The 26,499-nt window shown below is 37.0% G+C and overlaps 1 protein-coding gene across 2 annotated transcripts in view; it reads left to right on the top strand.

Moving 5' to 3' along the window:
- Nucleotides 1–15,891, top strand: part of LOC139975341 (ras-related protein Rap-2c-like) — a 46,321-nt gene extending 30,430 nt beyond the window's left edge. For both annotated transcript variants that reach the window (XM_071983215.1, XM_071983216.1), the window contains exon 3: nt 9,019–15,891. The gene's annotated coding sequence lies outside the window, so the exon portion shown is untranslated. The remainder of the gene's footprint in view (nt 1–9,018) is intronic.
- The last annotated feature ends 10,608 nt before the right edge of the window (nt 15,892–26,499 follow it).

Genomic DNA, 26,499 nt, shown 5'->3' with positions numbered 1-26,499 from the left:
ATGGATAAACTTTTTAAGTTCTAGGTACGATGTATATATACAGTAGGCTTCAGTTAACAGTAAGTGCATTATCATCCTTGATTCTCAATCCAATATTATGACTAAGTTTGTGCTTTCGATTGTCATGAATAGTAGTTATTGTTGTTAGCAAATGCATACATATACGTAGTTATAATAATAATATAATAATACAAGTATTGGAGTACTATACAATAGGTCAGCAAGTGAATTTTCCCACGGTCTGCGATTGTTGTATATATCTGAATGGGAAAGATTTGAATGCGTCGATGTTAAAGCATCATAGTGGAATTAATTGCTATGTTTTATAAAACATCCCAGTGTTAAGTAATATTCTGTGGTAAACTACAGTTTTATTAAAAATAGCCTTTTACCTTAATTTTCATAAATTTTTACAGCTTGGACGCCGATGCCATGCCCCCCCCCCAAAAAAAATCCCCCCAAAAAAAATTGAACCTTAACTACTGCCACTTCTGATATTTTTAAGTGCAATATTCCATTATCAAATTTATAACTCCCTGACATAAATTTTAGTTTTCAAGTATGATAATTATCGAACATTAAAAATTTAAATTTAAAAATATATATTGAAAAAATTTAAATTTCATGGATGTCATATAATATCTTACCCCCCATGTAAATGACAGCCCAGAATTATAAAAATATATGCACATGCAACGACCCCCGTTGTGGCGCAAACTGCATGCATGCTCACCGTCGATGATGACAGTGGTTCATTTCTACTTCTTAGGGATTAAATTTAGCTTCACTCTAAAAAAAAAAATGAAGTTCAAGGTTTTTTCATCATTTTGAGAGGACCCATTAAGACTGCCAAACCAGATTAGTGTTGCATTAAAATTATTGACATATTTTCCACCTGACTCTGAAGCAGTTGTCATCAGATTGGAAAGAGCCTTATTGATTGCTTGATTAATCAGAACAGTCTACAACTCTCTTAAAAAATGATGCCTTGAAGCTGAGAAAAGTTTTCACAGTTGTGAATTCTGTTTTTTTTAAATTTTTTAAGCTCTCATGGCAAGCAAACACTCTTGCCTTTTAAGCTTAAGCAAAGCACAAAAAATTTGATGAAAGATTTCTAGCAAACGAGAGACTTATACTTCAGTATTGCAACCTTAATCACTTGTTTATTGAAGTACTGTACATAGTAGGATATTGGGATCTTATCATTGTTCGTTCACGGAGAAGGGAACTACACAAGTTTATCAATCATAATAAAAACTTAAAGTGAAATGAGCTAGGTATTCATAGGTAGCACACAGCTAAATATTTATTGAGTTGATCATTTTTAGTACAAATTGAATGTTACTGTAAAGGTTTGACTGATAAAGGTTATAAGTGTTTATATTTTTGGAGATTTGGGTTTTGAAGCCTGGGTGGATTTATTTCCAGAAACAATTCAAAGATTAATACAATTTTAATTTAAGTAACACCGTACAACCTGTGGAAAATGCAGTAGGTATAAGGAAATATCAAGATTGAAACTTTATTTACACTTGTCGAGAAATAACATACACCAGCTGTATGCCATCCACTCTCAATGCTTGACGGAATAAAAAAAATGTTTAAAAAAAAAAATGAAATGAAATTTTGTTATAAACATACATTCATAGTTTGTGGCTCCCATAAGATATTTTCTTCTTTATGAATGGACTATAAATTTTGGAGATTTAATACCACAGATGGTACCTGTTTTAATATGATATAGTGATGGTTCACACATTTCTCACCAAATATTTGAGATTTGATATCCTCCTGGGTGAATGCCAGTTGGGAAGGTTAAAATTTTATAGTTGACGTCAGAATCGGATCAGGTATAAACCTTACTTGTTGAACAAGATAAAAATTATGAACAAACTCAGACCAGCAGATGTCCTTGGCTTTCCTTCAAATCGGAAGAACTGGATAGCCGGAAACTACTGAATTAACTTAATGTACTTCCTACATGCACCAGAGGAAGTGTTTTCCAACATTAAATATGTTGATTCATAGCTTCAAAAAAAGATATCAAATGTGGTATCAATGTCTAGTAAGTAGTGTGAATACGTTAATCACTGTATTCTCTAGTCATTAGTTATAAAGTGGGGAGGGAAGTCAGGAAAAACGTCATTGGAGGAGGGTTCCTGGAAAAGTGCACTTATCGTGCCTGTTGGGTGTTTGGTAGTAGATCTTCAGTGATTAGATATCAATTGCACATCAACAGATGTTCGTGGTTGTCAAGGAGTTCATATTTGTTGTCAAGGAGTTCATATTTAGTATCGAGATATAAACCTAGCAACTGTATAATGGATATTATTATGCTGCAGTTCTATGCAGTTAATCCTGTACCACCCACCTTCAAACTTTTTACCTGTATCCACACAACCATGGCACACTCAATATACCGTGTTGCCTGATAGCACATCAATGAAGGTGTCCCACCAACTGTGACTGGCCACTTGAATTTTATCCCCTCTTCACTCAGTGTTATAACAAATATGACTGATTCTATTCCAGTTCTCCTCCCTTACTGTACCTGTCTCCCAGGTACATGTGCACTCTAATCTACCCACAGTACTATAGCTTATAATACAACGATTGGTAACATTGTTGCAGTACCCCAACCCAGACTGACATATCATACACTGTTGGTGATGGAATTAATCCTAATATGACCTAACCTTCAAACAATTGACAATCTCTACCATGATCCAAGTGAAACTATTGTACTGAAGGATGCATGTTTCTCTTGGAGTAATGTGCACCCTTCAAGCCTACCCTGTATCAAACTGTCGGTACTGGTAAGAGCTCTACAGAAGGACATGTACTTGAATGAGCATACAGAAAACTATGCTCAATTGCAAGCATATCGACTCTATTAAGTACAATTCTATTATAGTATAATGTACTCCATCGATGTCTAATGTTACATCCCTTTAACAATTGACAGTTTCATATCCATCCATTTCAGACTAGCATAAGAATAAGTCCTCTCTTGTAACGATGCACCCTTTTACCATTGTACCCTCACACTAAACAAAACCATCAGTATGGGAAAGAGTGCAGAAAAATGTACTCAATTATTAAAGAGTACAGTTGCAAAATGAGTTCAAACATGGACTCTAGGACTGTCAGTCTTGATACAATATGTAGTCCTCCACCTCTCTCTCTTTAATACGAATTAATTTCCTCACGACTAATTGGCAATCTCATACTGTTTTAATTTCCAGTTCAGGCTAAATATGAGGATACAGGCCTCTCCTTATTTGCACGGTATCCTTCAACTCTTCGCTGCTACTGTGTGTCACCGTAGGTCGTTACCCACTTCCTCCCAACGATAATTAAGCTCCCTACAAAAATGATAAACTTTTGAAATTTCTACAGTATGTGAACCAACTGAATTATTTTACAAACTGCTGTATATGCATTTAGTTAATTCAAGGGCACAATTTCACATATTTAAAGCATTGCTAAGTACTGCTATACTGTTTACATGTACAGTATGGTGTTGGTTATAATTTGTAATAGAGGCTACAGCTGTACAGCAAATGCACTGTTGAGCACACACAAGGTATCTACATAGGTATTCACTGAATCTTCGTGCAATAATTTTTTCCCTTTCCTCTCTCGCTTTAATGCACGTAAAATTTTGTGACTAACCTGCAGTTTTGATCAAAATTTATTTATTAAATTTTTTTTTTTGTCGTCTGAAGAATAATTCTGTAAGCAAGTTTTGTCTCTTTTGCCGGAAACCATACAGTACAGCAGTTTTGTTTTCTTTGTTGTGTTGGACGATTCATCATTCACGCTACGAGCAATGAAAGAGCGAATGTTGCAGGTTGAACGAAATGGGTGCCGTCGAACTGGAAAATAAATGTCGACAGTATGGTGCAAAAAATGTGGAAGAAATTAATGTTGTAAAATTTTAACTGCATGGTAGAGTATTCAGTTCAGGTCAAGTCGCTCTCTAGCATTTGAACTCTTTAGTATTAAAACAACCATTGAGAAAATTGTTGCTGTATATTGTAACAAGATATTTTCATTAAGCTCAATTCGTTTGCAAAATTGACATAATACAGGATTTGCTTTGCTTTGCTTTCATGTTTCACTCTGTTTTGGTAACCTTGGATAAAGTGCCAACTTTCACTTTGTGTAAAGTGCATTAACTGTGAACTGCAACATCATAATCTGAAAACAGCCAATTTTTAAAGTTATAAAGAATTGGCTTTACCACTTTGGAAGGAATACAGTAGAGAGAGATGATTTTTTCTGCTATTTTGCATCTATGACATCACACTTGTTTGCTTCAAGTTCAATTTTTGGCACAATATGTAATAAACTTCACATGAAACATTATATCTTGAAAATGGCATGTACACATTGAATGGTTATTTCACCAGGAAGTTTCCCCCCCCCCCTCCCCCTCCAGTCCCCCCCTTCACATGTCAAATATACATTTACAGTACCTTCCAAACTATGTTATTGATAGAGCTCAACAGTTTGGTTTTTTGATTGATTCTTAACTATTTATTCCAAACAGTGAAACCCTTTCCTACATGTATAACATCCAGTTTAAGCAGTTTAACTCAAAACTGATCATAACATGATATTATAAGTTGTCCCTGTAGAATTAATGTCCCTGAAAATATTTCCATCTTCAGACCTTTCACAAGACCTCATAATTCGATACCTTAAAGTTGCCCCTGGGGAATAATGAATGTCCTTGCAAAATTCAAACTCTGAAAACCTCTCACATAACCTCAGAATTTTTGGCACTTTAGCTTTTTTTGAAGTAATTATGACAAAAGTCTTTTCTTGTCTTTCCCTCCTCCTCCTCTTTCCGTCATGTAATCTGACCTTTGTTGGAAAAATGAAATGTCTGGATGGCTTTTGGAAGGTTCAAATTATGTGGCCAATATTTGTTTCCCTTTTGTCTCAAAATGCCTGGCTTTGGAAGGTTCAAATTATTTGGCCAATATTTGTTTCCCTTATTGTCTCAAAATGCTTGAAATTAAAACAGCTTTTCTACTCCTTGATTGTTTACTCTACGGCAGAAATTGCCTCCAGTCAAAATTAAGCCCCCTTTGTTAGCGCGTTCTCGTATACAGTAGATTCTCATTTCTGGAGTAAAGAAAGCAACGTCGAATTCAGGGCAGTCCTAGTCCTGTACGTGTGTTGATATAAATAAACTCGCATGTTTACCAGTTAAAATACTATATCTGCAAGTTTGCCCTCTGTAAAAAAAATGATAATTAGAAGAAGAAAAAAATGGATTGCAAACAATTTTTGCCTTCAAGGGAATTTTACCAATAAGGGTTAGTAGCGTTGTCGTACTGTAGGGAGGTGAAGAAACTAATCCCCCAAATTAATTGCAAGTCCGGAGCCTCCTTTCGTTGTCGTAAAAATCGCCACACATGTCCACTTGTGGGAAGCATCTAATCGGATAAGATTAAATTTCAGAGGTTGACTTAGTAATTAAGGAATTATGCCCTGTACCCTGATGTTAAAGTTATGTAGTGTAAAATTTAGAGTGTGAAATTATAGAGAAATTAAAACTGTTGCTCTGTAATAAACAGTGAATAAAACTTGAATGTCAAGAAGAACCATTTGCCATTAAATATTTTCACTAATTACCACTTTTTAACACTGGGCTTTGTTGTCCATGCAAAGCTCCATTTTGTGTACTATGTTTCAATTAAGGTCAAAGGTCAGTTATGTTGCATATACATATATAATATATATATTCTTATTACAATGTTCATAGAGTGAGTAAAAAATAAAGGCAGAAGCAGGTTTAGCATAATTTGATTTGGAGACCTGTATATATACAGTCAACAGTTTATTATAAACTTATTTCGAATATGTACATATGCGTTACACTTAGAAACAGGAAGGCGAATAAGCTAACAGTTTTGACTTTCAGAAAATGCTATAAAGTAATATGTTGTATTACTCTTCCATTGCTTGTGTACAGTATGGATTAATTGGACAGTTGCCTTTAACTGTTTTTACATGCTTATCACTTCCTTTAGCTGCTGTATCTGACAAGGTCCTTAGTAAATAGAATCAGATTTAGTTGTAGTATATATACACATATGTACCATGTATTTCACATGCAGTAACTATATGAGTGGTATGCATTGATACGGTATAAATGGCCGGGTAAAAAGTACTGGTACTAGAGTATTTATGACCATGGATGGCAAAGTGTGTTCATGCAGTGTAAGGGTAAGTGACTTATTGGCAGTTATTGGCAGTTGGAATAGTTCGTTGCTCCCTATGAATATTCATCAGATCCTTGTTGATATTCAAAGTAACCATAGCAACAAGGGGCCCATTCATGAGCAAGATTATGTATAATAATAATAATAATAAATGAGACTTATATAGCGCCAAATCAGTAAACAAAAGTCACTGCTCAAGGTGCTTTACAAAGAAAGTAAATTAATTTACAAAAGAACAAGTGAAAAAATGGGTTACTGTTTTACATAGCAGTAGTTTTAATGTATGAGATCCAATGGTACATATACAGTAGGTACATATTAATGTGAGGATATGAGGCAATTAGTCGATGTAGGGAACAGACTTCTTCCTTCCTTCTTCCTCGCAGGACTGAGAATCGAGGGGCTACTTTTGTATCGTTTCTGTGTGAAGCCTTAATTGCCATTGAAAAACGACTTCATGCTGATGTTATTGAAAAACGGCTATATACTGATGTTATTTTGTTACCGAGATCGTTAAAAGCAGATAAATAGTGAACTGCCGTCTTTCCTGGAAATCAGAAATGAAAACCAAGATGTTGAACGAGTACATATAATTTACATTGTATACGAGCAAGTTTGAGAATGATAGCTGTGTGTAGCGTATATGGTTTACATATATATATATATATATGTAATATATATATATATATATATTACATATATATTTATATATGTCCCAAGTGCTGTATGTACACCTCCCACTATATGTTTGACTGTGCTGTTCCCATAATATATGTACATGTGTCCCATTCTATGTACTGTACATTTCCCACTATATATGTCTGACTTCATATGTCCCACTGTAGGAAAAATACATATGTCACACATCCCACACTCCGACTAAATATGTCTGCCTGCATTTGTCCCACAGTAGGTACAAATACGTACTGTATGTCACATATCCCACACTCCCACTAGATATGTCTGACTGCATTTGTCCCACTGTATACATGTCCCACTGTAGGTGCATTTCTCCCACTGTATGTATAGGACCCACTGTGTACGTGCACATCTCACTTAATGTACACAACCCACACTCCCACTAGATATGTCTGACTGCATTTGTCCCACTGTAGGTACATACATATGTCCCAGTGGAGGTGTATTTCTCCCACTTTATGTATATCACCCACTGTGAGTACACATCTCACTGAATGCACTCTTCCTTCTTTATGTTTGTATGCATTTGTCTCACTGTACTGTATGTAAATTATGTCCCACTATATGTACAGTGTAGGTACATTTATCCCTCTGTATGTATATATCTGTCCCAATGTATGTGCATGCCACACCATGGCAGGTTCATATCATTGTACTGTAGGTTGATTTTTTCCACAATATGTACGTTAACCCCTATTATATACATGCCTCACCATACATTATAATACCAGCCACACTGTATGTACAATATCTTTCTGTATGTAAAATATACACCGGACCAGTCCAATCGAAAAGTCAATACCTCTTTGGATGAAAATTATTATTTACTCAAGTTAATCTATGATCAAGAAGATTTTTTTTTTACCATACCAGCACACAGTACTGTAGATCAAACTGAAGGGTGTGGTCGTACACAAGTGTGTGTTTAGGTCAGTTTTAATGTGTGCAATGGAGACCATGTATACCTGTGTGAAAGCTTAAAGGAAACAAGAAGAAACAAAGCAATTAAAATATGAGAGAGCATGATAATATGTAGAACTAGAAAGCTTTCTGGATTAACCTGTTTAACAGGCCAAGGTCGAGGTCGTGGAATAGCTTCAATTAAAAATATTTAAAGGCTTGTGAGGACGATTTTAATCCTATCGTGAGGCACCCATTTAAAAGAATTAGTAAAAGTGAAAATAAGAAAAACAGATAGTATTTAATGCTATACTGTATATGAAAACTTGAAAAGCATGGTTGGAACTAGTTTATGTTGGTTTTTATTATTACTTCCTCTGAGGACCAGAAATACTGTATGTGTTGAACAAGTATGGTAATTCACAGCGCGTACTCCCTCACCTCATATAACCTATGCATTACCGTATTTACCTTGCTCTAGCATCTGGCAATTGTTTGTATGTGTGTGTGGCCATCTCCCTTCCGTAATTGCCAGCCTTCGGTGCAAGTATCTCTCTTCTCATTGCTCTTAATAAAGCTAATAAAGTGTGTAGTAAATTACTAGAAACTATTGGGAGGTTTATCATTCACTGTAGTGGAGAGACACAGATTTACTTTGCTACTCGCTTACCTGTCTCACCACAACCTTAGCACTCTCATTCTACCATGCCTAGAATGAACTGGTAACCTTTGAACACTGTGCACCCACTATGGCCGGCCCCTCCTGTAAGAAAAAGAGCAAGATGATAGGGAGATGTACTGTACTTACAGTGTATTAATATCTATTCATTCATTTTGTGAGAAAAACAATTACTTTTTAGAATGAAATAGGTTAATTATGATCAGGTATTTGGTATTTGAAATGGTTGTACAGTAGTCTCATGAGAAGGGAGGGCATTGACCGCAGGGGTCCGGACATAGATGGTGCACAGTGTTAAAAGGTTACCAGTTCTTTCTACGCACGGTAGAACAAGATTTCTACCACCCCCCCCCTCCCCTTTCCCTATTTGACCAACTTTTGGTTCTTAGCTGACTTCATCTTCCTTCCAAGCCTACTATTCTACACCTTTTTTTCTCTTTTTGAATGAAGATTTATTTGATTATTTTTTATGTTCCCTCTCTCTCTTCCTCTATTTCTTAGTCTTCCTGTGTAAAGTGATGGAGCTTCTGCTAGCTCACCAAGTCTATGCAACTGACGCAGTGTGAAATGTACTCCATTTTTCGGCGTGATGTCCATTTATCAAGGAACGTTACGTTACCCACCAATGGAGGGATCGGCTTTCCCCATCTCACGACGATGGTGAAGATGATCGCAGTGGTGACGGTGATGCCAGTGAGGATCAAACAAACTTTTCTTTCGGGTGGAATTAAGTCAGCCGTAGTGAAGTGTAAATCCAATTTCAAATGGAACATTATATATTAATGACATCCTCCTTTGTTTCTTTTTATAAAATTGTGATATCTCGATAAATCGGTGTAACCTTCGCTGTTTAGAGTCATCAGTCTGTGGTCGTAAGGAATGCGTTTCCATTAAGTAAAAAGCGAATGATTAATTAACCTGGATACGGTTTATCTGGCTCGTGCGTTAACAAGCATTCTGGTCAGGTAGTGTTCGGCATGGCTTAGGGTGATGGATGATAATGTCATAAAAGTAACCAGTTTTAATCATTTTAATTTCTAAATTTCCTTCAGAATTAGCACTCCAATAATTTTTCGATTGATTAACATACTCGGCTTAATAACTTCTGTGTACATGAGAGCGACCAATCTTTCTTAATTTGGAAATTATTTGGGATTAAAAAAATATTTTTGAAAATATCAGGATGTGATATACCAAAACCACTCCAAATCACAATTAAGATGGAATGATCCGTGTCAGCTTTCTATGTTCTGTACTCTGTATTAATGGTGATTGCCGCTCAACGCTCACGTTTGCATCCCAAATTATTACGTTACGCACAAACGCAGCCGTTAGAATGTGAGACTGAAGTGATAAGACATTCGATAGGAATTATGATGTTTAGAGTGCAGAGAAAGGTGAAACTACTTATCAGAATGAACATTTATTTAAAGTAAATCTGCTTATTTAAACTGGAAAAAAAGAAAAAAGTTTAACAGTGAAACTATGTACTTGGATGAAATTGGAAAGTTTACTAAAATAACTTTTTGTTGTATGCTCTGTAAAATTTTGCATGGTTTCCTTTTTCTCTTGTCCTTCAACTTTTTACTGGCTATAACTTTCCTTCCCCCCTCCCCTGTCCTTCCGCCTGGTTAATTAATTTCTATAATTGTGATCTGTAATTGGTAAATACCTCTTGAGAAAGCTTAAAACAAGGGGTAAAAACAAAAAATTGTGAGAATTGCATGGTGGTGCTAACAAAAGTGCTGGGTTTTTTGGTTGTTTTTTTTTTGGTTTTTGATCAGCTCAACAGTCAAATTTTTCTGTTTTTTTTTTTTGTCGTTTATTGCAGGGTTGGTCAAGATTGCATATTAAAGATTAATGAAATAACTGTACACGTTAGTCTTCCATTGCTAAGTACTTGCTGTGTTTAAAGATTATAGTTTCATAATTTTGTCCTAAAATGTCTCAAAACTTATTTCCATATATGTATGGTGACCAATTGTTAGGCTATAAATGTCACCCATTAACAAATACTTGCCAGTGGGAAAACTTAAATGCCAACATATTGGCAACATCCCATTGTACCTTATTCTTTGGGGGGGGGGGGAGGGGGGATTAGATGACATATGCAACTGAGAAATTTTTAGACATAATGCAATTCATGGGTAAAAGAAATAATTCATAAAAAGAAACAGTATTTTTTGTTATTAAATTGGAAGGTTTTAGTTTTTTTTGTATCTGCCAGTTCTTCCCTTAGGACCGTTGCTATGGGTTACACTTTTGAAAAGTTTCAAACAGTTGCATCGTAATCAACTGATAAATGTAGTAAGTATGTAAACATTATTGTTTGCTCACCATTTCTCTTCACCACTTTTACACTCTTACTCTGAGTGATCTAACAAGTTCTTTAACTCTGACCCCAATTTCCCTGTTCTCCCCCCCCCCCCGTCCCCCTCCCCTGCAGTTGAACGTCCATTCTACCTTCCAACCATCTCCTACTACCAGCTTAATCATCAACTAAGTTTTTGTCTATCGATTTTATTAACATGTTTACATTAAAGGCAACTAAAGATTTAAAAAGGCATGTATTATTTTGCTGTATCTGAAACCAAGAACTCAAACGTTTTTGGATTTATTTATTAAAATCTTTGCAGGGTTACATTATTAATTATGCGCACTTAATTCCTATTTTCTTATTAAAGTATAAAAAGAGTTGTAGAAAGGGTTAACCAACTTAAGCAAACCTATCGCTATTAAAAAACTAAGTCACAACTTTTATCGGTCTGGCATGCTTCAATTTCAATTTTTGCAAAAGGTCTGTAATGACATGGCATTAACATTTAATTGGGATCCTGCAAAAAAAAAAAAAAAATGTTTTTTTTGTTTTTCTTTTGCATGCCTGCCGTCTTTGAAAACAAAAAAATGGGTAATCGTCAGCCCAAAATGTCGAGGGAAGAGGAGGATTAAACACTTTGGTCTCTCTCCAAAGTCATTCTGCTGTCCATTTTGCTTATGTGATTGATCTGTCGTGTTTCCGTAAAATGTCAAGGAGAGGCGAAAATTATTACTAATGTCAATCAAGTCTATATTTTTTATTAATAATAAATTTCACTTTGACGCCGGCATGCACATGCATATCACCTCAGTCGGGTTATTTTAGCTGTTATTTGTAATTTTTTTATTTCCTTATTTTTTTTTGATAAATATTTTTTTGTTTTGGTTTTTATGTATGTATGTATAGAGTCTGTTAAGATGTTTGGCAGTTAATATATGGCATTTTCCTTTCAGTCAGTGCTGAGGAGAAGTACAAGACAAATTGTGAGGTTTTTTTTTGAAAATTTCCCCTTAACAGTAGCTCTAAAACTATAACTCTTAGCAGTGTGTGTGGCAGTAACATGAATTGGAATAATCTGTCTCTAGTGGGTTGTAGCCGTTCCGTGTTCTCGTCGTAGACCGAGGAGAAGACGTTTGAGCCCCACTTGCCATAGCCATGGTGTTAATACATAATTTAATACTATACCCAATTTGTCAAGTTTAATGTGGGAATTACCTGCTGCTGGGAATTAACAAAGGCATTTAGGAGCAGCATAGCAACATACATTAGCATTTGTGGAGCATTAAAGATGATGTTTCAGCTTCTTCTTTTTTTTCCTACCCCCCCCCCTTTTTTTGAAGCCATTTCCGTGATGGATGGGTTCCACAGTGCCCTTGCTTCTTACGAGAAAAATTCTCATCCGAGATGTAAAGTGATGGATTATCGTTCAATTAGTTGAATGGATCCGTCTTTGTCAGCCAGACGATTCGTCTCGCCAAATAAATTAAGCTCCTCCTTCGGTTAGCCTCTACCGTTTCATTCCTGTATATCGGTCTGTTATTTCCTGTGTTAAAACAGGAATTCTTCATTTTCATTGGTCTTGTCCAATCTGTTCTTAATTGATATCTAGGTATTCTGAGATACAGTCAGGGGTAGTTTTGTACCCCCCCCCTCTAAAAAAAATTCTCAGACTGATGCAAAAAAAATGAAAGATGAAAAAATGCAGAGGAATTAAAGAATCCTCCATGGCATAACTATATATTTTTTTTCTTTTTTTGAGTTTTCAACTTTCATTTGTGTACTTGTATATTTGCCAGAGATGTTTTGCTATATTTAAGGCTTGTTGCCAGTATTGAGAAAGTCATTTTGCCTAAAATGTTCTCAGAAATGTACATTCAGCTGTTATAAGTGAAGGAGCCAACAATTTTAAGAAATAATTTCATTTTTGAGGCCAAGCATGTCTTAGTCATCCGAATTGAATGAAAAGTCAGCTTTTTTCTTCTTTTCTTTCCTTTTTTTTGGGAAAAAAAAATTCCCAAGTGGATTTCAAAACTCGGAGCCTAAATTGATTTATGTAAATGACAAAATGAATGTTGATATTTAGGGCTGGTTTTGCACAATATTAGTGCCTTTCCCTTCACCAGTTTTAGATTTGGAATAAAATGCAAAACCAATTTTTTCCCCTTTTTTATACCCATAAATTTGTTAGTTCTGCAGTACTTTGAATAATGACATGTTCACTGTCTGTTTTTATTCAGTAAACAAAATTAATTTGTAATATACTGAACATTTCCAATTTTGGTTATAATGTTTTGCAAGAAATTTGCAATTTATAACAGAGTTTGGAAGAATTAGTAGACATTATTAAAGAGCCCAATTGAATTTGATACCACTAATTTGTAGTTCAAACAATATTAATATGACAATTTGAATTGCAAACTGTCTGTACAAAGGCTGACGGATTTGTTTCTCTACAGCAAGTAGTAAATGTATTTGCCAAGTACTAAAAAGAAAAAAATATCTCTACAGAATATAGAGTCTGAGGCTGTTTTTTTTTTTTTTTTTTTTTAATTTAAATGTTTAGGTTTCCTGCATTTTTTTCCAATTTTTTTTATTTTCCATATCTTCCCGTCTTGGGGAAACTTTGTCTTGTTAGTTGTTAGTGAAGGAGACAAGAATATTTTTCAAAATGAAACTGAATGAGTTTGAGCTTCCCTCAAGTCTTATTTCTTGTCTTAAAGTAGTTTGCTGTATTTTGAAAGTTTAAAAAGTAAGGCATATTGAAGGAGCGGATTTAAACTAAACATCTTTCATACTCAATGTTAGCTCTTCTTTTGTGTGAACATTCACAAATTCTAAGATTTTCGTTTCTCCTGCTCTGTGGGGTGTGGTATTGAAGTAGCTAGTGACATTTTCAAGGGTAACGTCTCTTGTCATAAAACGTACTTGCAGAAAAAAAATGACATGATCAGTATATTCCATGATTGATATCACAGCAGATCCTATATATATAAAAAATTAAAAAAAACTCTTGAGAAAGCTGGTTAATATTTTGAAAGCACACATTTAACAACACTTCATAGACAGCCTACCACACTTTTTAGTAGATGTACCAAACCTAGCCTACTTGACATCACAGGTTAAAGGAAGAATTATCCAGCAAAGTTGTGAGCAGTTTTTTGGGGGGGGGATAATAAAAGCTTGTAACTATGCAGTTCGTTAGGTAAATTTATTGACCAAACTAATTTGGAGGTCCCCAAAGCTGCTAAAAAATTTGATAAATGGTCACTCGTGCTCGAAATTCAACAAGCATTTTACTGCCACTCTCACAAAGTAGTTAGTTACATGCAATGGAGATATTTAATTATATCCCTAAATTCCTCACTCCATTGGAATAATTTTTGGACCTCCTGAAACCTCCTGGAAAGTACTTTTGAAAACTTCTAGCAGTTTTTTTTTGCTTTAGAGCACCAAAATTTGGGGCCAATACTGATCACCTTTAAGGTCAAGCAATTTGGTGATTTATTAAATTACTTTTGTGAATATTAATCTACTTTCGATTTTGATGAGAAAAATATAGAAAACGAAACCATAAGGTTGTCTTTGGTGTTGTTGATTGCTAGAAATGCATCAGATAACTTTAAAATCCTAATCACTTTATAATGTCAGTGATAATTGATGAAAGTCCTCAAGATTGTAGAGCGCATCTATGATCAAAATTTACAGAATGCATTTTAATGCTTTCACTCAGACCTTCTCTAAAGTAATCAAAAGTCTCAAATGTTGTAAAAAAAATTCTGTGTTTCTTTCGTTTTGGGGTTCTTTCCTTTTTTCTTTTTTCTGTCAGCCAGACTTAGGTGGTAAATAACTCATACTGTTTCTATTTGGTACGACTATTTACAGACACGGCTGGTGGCTAGAGGAAAAAAATATAAAACCGCTATCGCATCTCAGATTCTAGACGTGAAAAAGTCATGAAGGGGGGATGAAAAGAAAAAAAAAAAGCTAGCAAACCAATTTTGGCTGTGTATCATTTTACCTCATTTGTTTATACATGCAAACCAAACTTAATCCAATTCTTTTTTTAATTTCCACCTCTCTCTTCTCCCCCCCATCCATTTTTCTCCTTCCTTGTTCTTTATGTGTGTGTGTGTTATTTCATTTGATTTTTATTTTTACTCCAAGTTTGATGATTTGTACCATAAGTGATCATACAGCTGTGGTCTAGTGTGATGACTAAGCCAAAATCGTCGAAATTGTTCGACCAATTTGTAAAGTATCTCCTTTACACGTTTAATAAGTGAACTGTGATGTATGCATCATTTAAGACTCAAATTTGGTCATTTGGTCGATATTGCCAGTTTAATAATTAACCAAGTTTATAAAGAACCGTTTTTTTTTTTGTGTACTACGAGCTTTACGATTCGTAACTCCACAACCGCTTCCACGGTAGTTTGTCGACGAGGACGACTTTCTTAGGGCTGTGCAATTTGGCAGCGGTCAGGTCGGCAGCGGTCAGTTTGGTAGCGGTCAAACTGTACTTGACAGGATTTTAAAAGATCTTTTCAAAAGTTGCAGTCTACAATTAACTGAGATGGACTTAAGAACGTATTGAGCATATCAATGACCTTAAGTTTTCTTGCATGAAAAGTCTTTACCATAACCAATTTACCAATAGGTGACAAGAAATATAAAAAAAATAATAATGAAGAGGATCATCAAATATATCAGGAACAACAAGCATGATGGAAAATTACTCATGGATATGTTTTGATTTTTTTTTTTTTTTTTTGCCTCTTTCAGACTTGCATGTCCAAATATCAATTAACTATAGTTAGTAATTAACTACCAATTTTTTCTCCTTTGTTCTTGTTTTATCCATCTCATGTTACTATTCATCGATATATTTAACAACTGTATGCATATGGCGGTCTTGTTTCTATCTTCTCTCATACTTCCACACATGTCTGCAAAAAGAAAAATGTGAATAATAATTTTTATCATTTTATCTAAGTACATAATGACAAAACAAAAAATGTAAATGTATAAGAAAGTTGTAATAAAATCATATATACTCACATGGTTCTCTGTTTGTCATATGTGGTTTTCGATTATACCTGCTGGCAGGGCCCGTAAGGGGAGGGGGAGGGGCCACAACTATTGTTGGGAATCTGTCCCTACCTGGGAGGGGGGCTATGAGGAGGACTGTCCACTCTCCTATGAGAAATATTTTTTGGGGTAAGGGTGCTTTAATTTCCATCAGTTTTAGCTACATTTGTGTACTACAGGTTTTCTTCTTTTGAAGGCATTGAAGACTCACCCCAAACCGCAAGCCGCCCTCTGAAAAGTTAACGCTCCGTTGCTTGCATGTGAAGTTTTTTTCTTATCGCTGCAAAATGCAGACAATGAAAGGTGACACCTTGTTATCTTTTATCTAGACCTGAGATGTCCATCGCTGCTATGTACACTGTGTTGTGGGTATTGACCATAGCTGCATGTATTTACTGTACACTAGTGTCTAATTACCGACGGTAGCAAGCTGTGTGTGTATTTTCTGGGATGGATGGTGGTGTCTAACACTTCTGTTACACCTCATTCGAAACTAGGTCAGATTACCGGCATCAGACGTTTCTTTGTGCGCGAGTCTTCACTCCCTTTAATGTTTTCGTGTTTTCTTCAGCGTGTGTTATTAAAGTATGTCAACCATTTTGGGAGAAATTCTGAAAAATTAACGACGGATGGGAAAGTTGCTCTCTGCGATATTGCACTTAATACTTTTAGTTTGTTAGTCTTTTTAATGGATTTTCTCAGACAAAAAGAAAAGGAAAAAATTCTTGGGGACCACTTGTTAAGAGGATCAATTACGGTGAATGACAAAACGGGAGAAGCAAGACTATCTATATTCTGCCAGTAATGTTTTCTCAGATTTCAGCAACAGATCTTAGCTAGGAAATAGAGGGGGGGGGGGGAGGGAATCATGGTTTATGGGTGAAAAAAAAATAAGGTTCATCTCCTCGCCATCTGTTTCAATTTTTAATGGATCTCATTCAAATGTCATAGCTGATGTTAGTGTCTATATACAAACCCGAAAGGACGCAAAAGGTCGCCTGGGAATAGACGAACAGAAAAATGGTCAAAAGAAAATGCAAATGTCGCGAGAGGTCGCAGCCTAGGACAGTAGGATGTATAGTTAGTCTATGTGTGAGAGAGGATTCATTTCGCGTGTATGTATACTTGAAAAAAAAAAATTACAACTTTTCAAGCTATAAGGCTCATTCCTATAGCTTTTCACCAAATATAGATGATAATTAACGGTGAATAAATGACTCAATTGGGTTCTGAAATTTCGTCGAACCAAAAAAATGTTTAATATCCTATTAGTACTTATTATGTGCAACATGAAAAACATAAACAACCATATTTGGATTTTTTTTATCAAAGTTGCCGAATTTTTGTCACATTTGAAAGGAAATTGGACTTTAGTCCAGGTTGTGAAAATTTGGCATTGTTATCAAGTTTCTGCAAACGAATAGAGATGTAAATCGTCCAAACACCAACGCAAAAGAGAAAAAGGATCCTTCAAACAAGTAATACGTGACCTTTAACATTATAACTCCTGTCATGTGAATTCATGTACCCCTTTAAAAAAGAACCGGTCACATGACCCACCCATACATCAAGAGAAGCTCGAACAGAACAGATGTGACAGCCCTCCGCCTGAATTTGGACATTATAAATCAATCAATTAACGCTTGTCTAGTATATAGGCACAGTAGCTGGAGGGAAGCAGTGACTAAACTCATATACTTCTAACGCCTCTGACTTATGACTTCGTAAGATCGCCAACTCCCACACAGGACTAATTGAATTTGGATCCATCGCAGTCACGTTGAAAAACGTCGATTTTCCTTCCCTCATCGTAGGATACAAGAATAAAGTTTCAAATCAATTTTACTTCAGATATGATAAATTTTGATAGAAGGCAATGTTTTCTTGGTTTCTGAAAAGTCATCTCTTTAAAGCTTATATTTTCCCCCTACCTCAGCTCCTCCCCCCCCCCCCCCTCACCAAAGAAAATATTGAGCTATATAAGTCAAAAGTAATAAAGTCATACAGGGTTCGAGTATTTAAGTGCACCCACTTATGAAACATTCTCGTTTTTTATGTCTACTTTAGCTCCGCCTAATGTCTGGGAATGACCTGTGGAACTAGAACTTTGTAAGGCACAAATTAGCGAAATGAAATCGAAGAAATGTCAACGTTGGCACACTGCCAATGAAGAAAGAGAGTGAACGGGAATATACACACTTACAAATAATCGTTATGGCAACATTGATTGGAATCTCATTCTGAGCTCCACCCCATCCTCCCCACCCCCCACCGGGCCCGATGTTCCCCTTGTGACGTGTTCCATTTGTGATATAGTACTGAAATGATTAATTGTGACTGAACTTAATATGTGGGTAACTTGTTACTGAGTACTTTACGAAGTTAACCTAAAATTTCCCAGGGTAGGGAGGGCAAGAAGACACACACTCTTATCTAAGCCCCAGACCCCCCCCCCTCCCACCCCACCCCCTCACACTCCTTCCATGGAGTCAATGACGTAGGTCACGATATTGACATATGGTGAAGTATCTCCTTTGAGATATTATGCAGCAATAAAAATAGATCATATTTAAGTATCAAAAACGTTATCTTGACCGAATGACCACATGACTTGTTACAGGTTCGTTTACAAACCGGAACTGCTTATTTTACACAAAGTAATAGTTGTATCATGTATATATATACCTATGAATAGTGAAGTACTCCAACTACTTTTGTATTAGTTTAGGCCCCTTTCATTTCTCAAAATAGTGTTAATGGTATACTCTACTAAATACTCAATAGACCGTACTTGTTTAATCCAGAAACTTGAAGTATTTTCTGCGGTTGACAAGGTAGAAGCCCTGACATCCCAAGTTTATGTGAAGAGGGTGAACACAAAGCAGTCAGTTAGTAATTGTTACTGGTCGGACTGTATCTGTGATGTGTAGCATATAGTTGCTGGTATTTGAGTAAGCGTGGTGTAAACAATACTTATTCAGATTTGTTGAATTGTTCTGTCTGTGAAAGAGAATGACTCACATTCCGGTCGTTAAACTATTCATAACATAACAATCGAAACGGTAATAGAGGGCGTTGTACCACCACGATTACTGGTAAATGTCATTTATATTTATACAGCCTTTTTACAATCATTCAAAACTTGAATTATGTCACCACTATGTAGCTAATAGCTATATAGTAATTAATCAATTTCTTGTTTTTTCGTAAGAGTAAAAATACGTCCATTATGATAAAATACTGGTCATAAGTGTATATCAACATCAAAACAAAGTATAAAACATACCGTACTTAGAGCCATAATTCTTTTCCGAGCATATCAGCCATTTATAATGCAAATGCATGTACGGAGAATTTGCAGACAAAATACAATGTCTAGCAGATGCAGATGGGGTGAGGAGTTATAATTTGCGCAGCTGGGATTAGAGCTCGGAAATTTTGTATATGGGGCATAGTTGTAGGAAACGGGAGCGGGCTGGGCGGCAGCCCCCACCCCCAACAAGATATTTCCGTGAAAATTCTGGCAATATGCTGATATTGTTTCGAGCACTGCAAACAATCTAAACTGCAATAATGTTGTGTGAGGAAACTCAACAGTTCTGTCACAAAGCAAAATTCAGCCTCAGGTAATTAGACTAACGTTCTTAGCTTGCCCGACTAATCTAACAAATTGGATGTTGTGGAGTTTTGACACAGTTATCACTCTACGCTTTCCTTCTCTGTCCAAGACGATGTTATGATATGTGTCACTGTTGGCATCCCTTAGAACGAATTCAAAGTTACTATCCAATGGTAGCACCATAATGCATCAAAGTACCCTTAATTTGGTAAAATATTCGTTACAGCCCCCCCCCCCCCCCCAACTGTCCCCAAATATCAAAATAAGCTCTTATGCCCATGATCTAGGATAGGACAAGGAAGGGTTGAGCATACGTTCCAGGAACTCTGAATCTTGGAGGTGGGGGGGGGGGATACTTGAAGGTAGGGAAGGGAAGACGAGGCTCTCTTTCTCTTATCTTTAGGCTTTCCCCGGTCAATCTTCTCGTAACTTCCTACAATAATTTGTGTGTATTGAATTGTATTTGGAATTTTGAAGCCCCCTCTAAGAATCAGTGATTAAGTAAACTTAATTACCCTTTTTCTCAACTTTCTTCCTGAAAGTTTTACTACCGTACCGCACCGTTTCCAGATTCAAATATACCTCACTGACTTCTATGAATGGTGGTGATTAGGAGGTCAGGGGTATTCAATCACATGAGGCTGAACTGAGGGCACAGGAAGTGCTCTATTTGAACACGTCACCCTCCATTGATTCTATACAATTACTCACAATCGTTGATTTTTTTTTCATAGAATCGTTGACCTAAGCATTTGACGGTTTCAGTTAACTTGACTGAGGCAAACTAATAGCTTGGTTTAATGCTAGATTATGCTAACCAATGCAAAGAAACTGGTAAATCCAATTTGCCAAATTTATCCTAACGGGCCTACTAGTTTTCCCTTCGGGGGAGAGCCCTGTTAACTTTTTCTATATGTGTAACAACATTTTATGTATAACTTAAACGTTTGCTATGAGCAGTAAGCCTTCACTTGTGCCAATCTCAGTTGGCGTAGTACAATTGGAAATTACACTGTTTGCCGCATGCATAAACCATGTTGAAAAGTATGGACCGCCAAAATAGCCGAAGCGAGGATGATAACGTAAAAGTACACACTTTTTTATTTTATTTTGGCGTTCCACGGAAAAGAGGCGGTGTGATCGAAACTGTCTACATCACAAGAGCAGACGACAATAGTGCTTCAACGTCAAGGCGATGTGTATGACTTTGTGTTCATTAAAACAAGCAGAGAAAGTGGTCGAATAAAGTGATCCATCATTGCAAGACTCTTGGATGTCCCTCTGTAAAGACTGAAGACAAAAGATCAAGTATCAGAAAATAGCTAGATCAAACCTGCATTTGAAAGAGATCGTGCATATGAACCGTGCGACGGCCTGCAGGCTTAATTTAGAAGCTCCTCGGTTATATCTGCGAGCTCAGGGTGAATTCTTCTGTACGTATATATATCGATCTGCTCGGACAACACTTATTGGCCTCGACGAAGCATAATAAATGGGTTCCTATGCTGTCAATATTTTGAAACGGTATCCGAAGTGAGACTACGCCTTGGGATTTTGATCACGTAAATAGAGAACTCCTAAGAGGGACCATTCCACTTTCTAAATTAAAGTAACCTTTCGACAGCAAACTTAATAACAACGGACATTGTTTCGCGGAATTAATAGCTGCGCTATTTATTTTATCTTGTAGGAATTTATACTCTTCTCATCGAGGATCCAGATACAGTGGTTGGAGAGGACCCCCCCCCCCCACCATCCCCTCGAGAGTGAAGGGGTAGCAAAACATGGAGCGAGGAGGGGAAATGTCTCTTCGAGCTCGCCAGTCATTGTTCATCTACACCTGAAGGGAGGGGCTGTAAGGGGTAGAGGGTGTTCGGAACGTATATTGTGTTGCGGGAGGGGCATTGAGTATTGGGAGGGAATCTTGATATAGAAACAGTCATGAGTGTTAGCTCAGTGCTTAACGCCGGTGCCTTCCAATCATAAGGTCCCCAATTCGAGTCAGTTCAAGATTAATGTACAGGGGCGTATCCAGGATTTTCCAATAGGGGGGCGCCAGGCATGAATGATCGCCGTCCTGGGGGATGGGTCTAAGGGGAGGGGTGTACAATTTTTGCTTTCGAAGAAGGGCTGAAATGCAAAATGGTGTCATATGCATTGGCAGCGATCCGTACTTCCGAGTGGGGCGGGGGGGGGGGGGATATGACCTTGTTGACTATCTAAGCGTAGCGCCACCATGAGTTGGCGCGAAGCGTACAAGAAAATTTTGGGATTAACAAACCCTCTAGATGGCTGGAAACGGCACTTCCCGAGGTTTCCAAGCGGCATATACCCAACTTTAAATTAGGGATGTCATGTCCGAAATATCTCATAATCAGGATCCAAAATACTTTTTTTTTTAATTTCGGGTGTTATTTTGGGAAAATTGCCCCTGTCAATCTTGTTTCAGGCGCAACGTTAGAATGTTCGAGAGCTCTTTTATATTATTCGATGAAGAAAATGGCCTCATGCAGGCTAATATAGGCCTATACACATGCAATACACAATTACACATAGTTACATTCCTAGGTACCGATTGCTAGGGCATCCAGGTGAAACGTGTATTAAGCATTACCCTGGTTACATGAGATTCTCAGCTGTTCGAGGGAACATGTATACGTGTGTAGGCCTACTATAGGGCCTATATGAATACTATGAGGGTGCATATATGTACTATATCAATACCGTGGGCGCAATAATACATTTTGTTGTTATAGGGCCAATGAAGCCTACAGTCAACTATTTTTGCTTTATAAAGACGCTTTATTTGAAAAGATCGCACTGCGTTTATGGTAGGCGAGAAATGAAGCTAAAAAAGAGCCGTATATTAACGAAGATGCATAAATGTAGGCATGAAAATATTCTTATCCCTGGCATTTGGTAGGGGGGGGGGATATGGTGCATTACATCCCCTCCACCCATTTTCATGGGGGGGGGGGTATATCCCCCCTCCACCCAGGATCGCCGCCCATGGCCATATGTGATCCATTTTTCGACCTTAATAATAAGCAACATTTCCAGTAAATATGGACACAAAATGCACAATTTAGTATGGCTGGCATGTCACTAAGTGTTTATAGTGATAATACAAACACAATTACCATCTATGTTTCTAAAACTATTATGCCGCCGAACTTCGCCAGAACCTTTTTTTGGCAAACAAAAAATAAAGCATATGGGAGGGGGGGGGGGGGTTGAGCGATCACCGACATCTCACATAAAGGTCGTCATCAATTTTTTTTTTTTTTTTTTTTTTTTTGCTAAACTTTTTTTTTTTGGTGACGGCCAATAGGGGGGGCGCGCGCCTGTTGCGCCCCCCCCCTGGATACGCCCCTGAATGTATGTCGTCCAGTTACAGAGTTGTTGGCAATTCATAATCATGGGCGTTAAATATGAATCCAAGAGACTGACTTCGGTCAGCTTGCGGCTTTGATAAGCCAATGAGGCTTCTTCGCGAGTTCCTGCTTGCAGGAAGATCTCAAATACATACATACAAATACATACAGTCAAGATAAGTGTGATATGACATGATGGTTCTTTCCATGTCCTGTTCTTAGGGCATAATCTTTAACTTCACTCGACACGTCATAGATGCTCATGGCACACATAAACTATTTAATCTCCATAAAGGGTTGTTGCTTCATTTTCGAGAGATGTTAAACCCTGAAAGACATTAATTTATCCAGAAAATATAATACCGCGCTTCGTTAAACAAACCTTACATTCACAACTTATTTCGAAACAAATTATCAGGAAAGTGTATTAGAACAGAATGCAATCTCCAGCAGACGGCCATGCAATGCCATCCTTCGACTTACTTAAATCATTTACCCTAAAGCTTATCGAATGAAAAGCATCCTATGTCCTTTTCATTTGTGTGATGTCTTACCTGCAATTTATTCCTTTTGTTTTGTTTTGTTTTGCAGAGCGTGGGTGGGGGGGGGGTGGGGCTGACGACGAGACATTTCAGATATACATGGCGTTGGAGACAGTGCCTCAAACATTATGTATCATATGTGTGCATTTTACATAAAACCCTCAAACAAGGGGGAAAGAAACTACAAGTAAAATAAGAAGAATATTTCGACTCCTTCCTGAATTTAACTAGGCCAGGCGATTGATTTCCGAATTTAATGAGAGGTCTATTCTCTCAGGCAATCAAATGACTAATTTATAAGGAAACTTGGTACGAATGTGTTTCTGTATGCCAATGACATACATATCTATTGGCATCTCCAAAGAGAATTTACGGAATTGATATACAATTCTGGTATACAATATACTAGTTTATAATAATGTGACAGTTATATTAATCGATATAAGTAATTCAAGTACCTGGGAGATACACAATGCGCGGGGTTAGGAGAAATGAGTGAAAACTAATAATAATTATAAACCAAAAGAGGACAAAGGAAAAGAAATCCTTTCATGTGTGCAATTATTCGGATGCCATTGGAATATAATAAAAAGCGTCAAATAAGAAGTGAAAATATGAAGGTAGAAGCTATTCTCTCTATTTTCCCCTGTTGGTTATCACCAAAAGCTAGGTTCTACTATAGCCTATAGTTACGGAGGTGGCTCATTTGACGGAATGAAAACGTCTGAATCGTAAAGACTACCAATTAATGCGTTAAGAACAACGAAAATCAGATAATGGTTACGCCTGATGATACATGCTTCATTTGGCGGGTGGGGTGGCAGATTCACTGCCACCCCACCCGCAACAAAATCCTCTCCTCTCTATTAGACATTCCAATCGCCATTTTACAATACGTCAATATCTTGACATAACTTAAAGGGTCAAAGCCCCAAAGAAAATACTTGGAAACGTTTGAAGCGATTCCTAGCGAACTAGTCTGAATGAAGAAAGACAGATATAAACTGATTCGGGGCAGATCCTGGAAGGGGGACTAACCACCCCCCCCCCCCCACACAAAATAATGTGATCATAGCAAGGTGAAGATAGTGGATTTAATTTTGAGCACGCTTTGCGTGTAGGCTATGCATTTTTTACATTTTACCATTGTCTGAATGCTTCCTTGCTACACCGCTATGTTCTTATAGTAAACATACCTGACGATCGGGTGGGGGTGCAGGGGGATACTGACCTTCCGGCCGGACTGGGTTTCTGGAAAATTAAAGGGTGCATTAAAGATGGCTAATGTCCCCACTCCCCCACCCGTCCCACCCCTTTCGATATAACCTGGATCCGTGAGTGATTACCGGTATGCCATTTAGGCTACTTCAGATGGAGTAGTCAGAATATACCGTTTACTACATACAAAGCCAAGAAGTGAGGGAGATCATGCAGTTCCCCTAACTGTGCGCCTCCGATCAACCAGATCGCTACGGGTACCTCACTATTAGCTTAGCGTGAAATTTTAAAAGATACCTCAACACATGCATGTTGAGCAATTTTATCAGTCTTTATCAACGGCAGTGTTGACAAACGTCAAATTAAAGACATCTATAACCGACGTATGAACTTATCAGGCTTTCGGATACATGTATATGGAGAATAAATCATATACACGTAATATCATGATTAACCATATGATATGCTCAGCTCCATTTAACGAGAACAAAGAAATTGATATGGAAAACGACCAATTGAAGTTCGTATACTAATTAAAATCATCACTCAAATTTGTAAGTAAAGTTTCATCAAGATTTGAGACCATATGGAACTGATAACAGGCAGATGCTATCCTCCCATGGCAACAAAGGGTTATCTTCCCATGGCAACAATTGGCTATCCTCCCATAACAACAAAGGATCTCCCTCTGAACGTCTTTAAAACAAATCTGTAAATTATCCTGTCAAAAACAAAAGAAAAGGTGTGTGCTAAGGGGGTATAGGCTACTATTGACAATAGGTGACCAGTTCCGCTATTTCTAATACATTGTGGTGGAAGTATTACGGTATTCTTTTCTACCTCTTTTTTACCAGCAAAATAGCTGTAGTCTGCAACATGTTGCAAACATACCACATAATCATGGCTTTAATTAGATCAGACTTGTTATAAACTCGGTTAAAGATATTAAAAGTCATGTCCCTTTTATGACCAAAAATCAACATTTTGACACCATTGTGTCAAAGGTCAACTGAAAATAAGCAGACAAACATGTAGGTAACCACTGCACAAATTAGTATTAATTAGTATTATTATATATTAGACGTGTATAGGTTACTAATTCAACGGACCTTTTGTGGTAACACATATAATGAATGACATGATTGAATTTCGTATAATTTCCTCCCTTATTGAATGGTACAGCCCCCAGGTATTCACAGTGAGGGTTACAACGATGTCAAAATAAGATTTAAATATTTTTATTTGAATTTTGGCCTATCAAGTTAATTTGCCAGCCCCCAACCTCCCCCACCCTCCCCCCCCAAAAAACATATATATTAAACAAAAATAAAGGCTGAGGCTTTCTGAAATCAACTGTAAGACATTGATTAAGACTATAGAGAATCTAAGGAAATCAATTAATTGACCCTGAAAGTATTAAATAATTTTAGGCGTGACAAAGTAATGCAAGGATACCCATTCTGTATACCTAATCTATTTCCGCTTTTCATTTCCCGTCTGTCAATATTATGCCAAGGTGATAACAATTATGCCTATAATGCCAACTTATTCACTGAGATGCCGCGTTCAGGAATATATTAAGGGCCGCAACCGACCAGTAATCACAAAGGAGAAAGGAAAATAAGGTAAGGGGTGTAAGGGGGGAGGAGTGGAGAAGATGAAGCGTCTGTGTAGGGGGGGGGGGTAAATAAGGAGGAAAGAGGTTAGCGGGTAATTGGAAAGGACTAATTTATAGCTTTACATGTTCTTATCAGGGGTTTAAGGTTTATTGCACTCCGTGTTTATATGAAACATTATAAGCAGTACAAGTTTTGGCACTACAAC

The sequence above is a fragment of the Apostichopus japonicus genome, chromosome 10, assembly GCF_037975245.1.
Source record: "Apostichopus japonicus isolate 1M-3 chromosome 10, ASM3797524v1, whole genome shotgun sequence".
NCBI classification, from domain to species: Eukaryota; Metazoa; Echinodermata; class Holothuroidea; order Aspidochirotida; family Stichopodidae; genus Apostichopus; species Apostichopus japonicus.
Note: the sequence above shows the minus strand (reverse complement) of the source record. Positions and strands in the feature narration are given on the sequence as shown.